The 3,065-nt window shown below is 43.2% G+C and overlaps 1 pseudogene; it reads right to left on the bottom strand.

Annotated features, from left to right (window-relative positions):
* Positions 1 to 1,274: 1,274 nt before the first annotated feature.
* Positions 1,275 to 2,306, bottom strand: LOC145942158 (uncharacterized; annotated as a pseudogene).
* Positions 2,307 to 3,065: the final 759 nt, after the last annotated feature.

Genomic DNA, 3,065 nt, shown 5'->3' on the forward strand with positions numbered 1-3,065 from the left:
AGAGTATAATAATACGCAGGATCGAGTCCGTAACTCGCGATGCAAGTGTCGCGGAAATTTTCAAAAATATCTGCTAATAACAAGACATCAGTTTTTAAGTACAAATCGCTATATTCGCCAAGAGTTCGAAGGGAAAATCGATTCCAGACGTTCTCAGCGTGCGCGTAATCGCTCTCGGATACAGTGTCACCGGTTAAAGAATTGTAAAACGATTCGCGCGGCGGTAAACGCGTGTCCTGCAGCTTGTCCACGCAGTCAATGTACTCGTACGGAAAGACACCTTTTCGCGTCAATAATTCGAAATTGTGAGCGGATAATGCTGAAAAATTAAAACGTAAAATTTTTAACTTATTCTTATCGAGAAAAGATGCTAATTTGTCAAGACTAGCACTGAGAAATTTGTATGAATCGATGAATCGTAATTTTATGCAAGCTTTCCGATCTTTGTCGCCGTCGTCGGTACTATTGACAGTCTTTGTAAATGAAATGTATTTTTCTTTTGTTATTGGAAGCACATCTACACGTCCTCCGTATGCGATAGCTATTTCTTTTTTGATAAAATGTGCATCATAACCGGATAGATTGCGGAAAACTACAGGAATGACATAAGAGTCTTTGTAATTTAGATTACAGTTTGAGTGTGCCCTGTATCGCCCGGTCAAATGACAATGATCGCGTACTCGATTATCGTCCGGCGCAAACGGTTTTTCACAAATGTGACATTGCGTGGCGCTATGAAATTTTTCACACTCGTCTGATGTTAAATTTATCATGGGGACATTATTAGACAAAATACCCTTTATGCGATGCGCTAATTCCTCGAGTTTGTTGGCGAACCACGCGACACAATCGGCACCGCGATAAGATCTGTATGCTGATAATGTTTCATCGTACGAGCATTGCACATAGTATCCAACGCTAAATACCTCGTGATGTTGATAGTATGACACGTGTTCCGATGTCTTCCTCAGCACACACTCCAAGTCGGCATACACCATGAATGGAAGCCGCTCTTTTCTGTTGTAGTTGTCGAAGCCGAGCCACTTATCTTTATCGCTTGGTAACCGGATAGCGCAGTCATTCATTTTTCCACAGTCCACAATGTGAGCCTCCAACTTTTCGCTCAAATTAAAGAAGTGCAAGCATCTGTGAAAAAAATTACAATTTTATTTACAATTTCATTTACAATTTTATTTACAATTTTATTTACAATTATATAATTTGCAATAAATATACATACCGATCGCAGATATATTTCTTGTGGTCATGTTTGCTCAGTTGCGAACTTTGTCGTCCTCCTTCTCCACGTACAGCAAATTCACATGTTTTTCTTTTTTCTGATCGGCGAGTCGTATCGGAAGAATTGATAATTTCTTCTTCCTCTCGATGCCGTAGACGTTGATTGAGATATCGTTTACATGTTCAAACTTTTTTATTTGATTCAACGTTATCGGAAACTCAATGTTTTGTAAATTTAACACCGTCGTATAGTGCGGATATGAAGATGTTCTCTCAGTATATTTTTCAGCGGGGTACAGAGCGGCCACCACTGACTACGCGAAACACGCATTGTCCATTGATAGCACATTAATTACCGCTCTCTTCGTCATAATTTCTCGCGGTAATTTAATATGGCATCCCGCGCGCATAGGATTGCACTTGTTGACGTTGACCGTAAGATCGAGGATTCGTGACAATGCCCATCCGCTATCACGTTCCTGAAACTCTTCGAGAGACGTCAATGTGGTTTCGATGACGTGCCGCTCATACCACTCGCGTAAATCGGACGTGCGAAAAAGTTCATAATTTCTCGTGTTAATACTTTTGTTAGCGCGCTTATCACCTGTCACAAACTCACCGTTGAACACAGTATTTACTTTTACACAGTTGTGTATTTTTATAACGTCTTGCACTTGCTCGAGTACTACACTACTAGCATCTTCCAAAAATTGTCGCGGTTCGATATAGTCTGCGTTAATCACCGCACCGGTCAGTATACGATTTTCAAACGCGGTATCGATCTCTCGCCAAACGAGTCTTCCTGCGTTATTGTCGCCACTGTAATTACCACCACTGGATATAAACTGTCTCTGCAATCGAGTTTTTGCACCCTCGAGTCGCGCGATTCTAGCAACCAAAGATTGTCTATATCCAATGGAGAGTCGCGGACGCTTGACACGGCTGTTTTCTTCGAGCAGTTTGATAAATTCCTCGCAGCGCAGCGCCCATTCAAAATACTCGCCCAAGGTGACGATTTGATGGGACCGCTCCAACAGGTCGCGTTCAGTCTGCTCGATGTTTTCCATTTTTCCACACTTTTTAAAATCACGTTCTATAGAGCACTTGCACCCGCTATACTTTTTTTTCGACCGACGTATCTGTGCGCTTGCAAATTACGTACTATGGTTTGAAGTGGCAGCAGTCCTTATTATATTTCGTCTAATCATTTCTTCCCCTCTTCATGATTAACGGATTGTTTAATTACATATCAGAAAGGTGATCTCCCTTCATCGCGTTATCGCTTTTGACACAGAGCGGCCGGACATCGGCGCTCATTTTTGTTTATAAAAATTCAAGCGGCCGGACATCGGCGCTCCCTAAACAATGAGAAAGAATTCCGCTTAGGGGGAGGGGAAAGGTTCCGCAAAGGCTGCCGAATATCGGCGCGTAATGCAACACGGTCTTTTACCGCGAAAAAAAACACGTCCCGATGTGTTCATTGCGATAAGCGCGACCTCCCAAGATCCCTCAGATGGAGGAGGGGAGGGGGAGGTACCGCGAGGGCGGCCGAATGTCGGCAAAATTATCGCAAAAGAATTCTTCCTAAACAATGAGGAAGAAACGTATGGGCAAGGGAGGGGGAGGGCGGAAGTACCGCCAAAGCGCGTTGCCTTATGGGGGAGGGGTGGGGGAGGTATCGCGAGGGTGGCCGAATGTCGACGCTCACTTTGCGGTGTTTTGTTTATAATAAAACATGTTAGATAATTCAAAGTAATACAATACGCTGTTTTGTTTATGAAAAACAATACGCGATAAGCGTCTCCCGCACAGCGATAAGCGCCCCC

The sequence above is a fragment of the Prenolepis imparis genome, unplaced genomic scaffold (genome assembly GCF_030444845.1).
Source record: "Prenolepis imparis isolate NDT839.2.m4 unplaced genomic scaffold, iyPreImpa1.0 SCAF_10, whole genome shotgun sequence".
Lineage (NCBI taxonomy): Eukaryota > Metazoa > Arthropoda > Insecta > Hymenoptera > Formicidae > Prenolepis > Prenolepis imparis.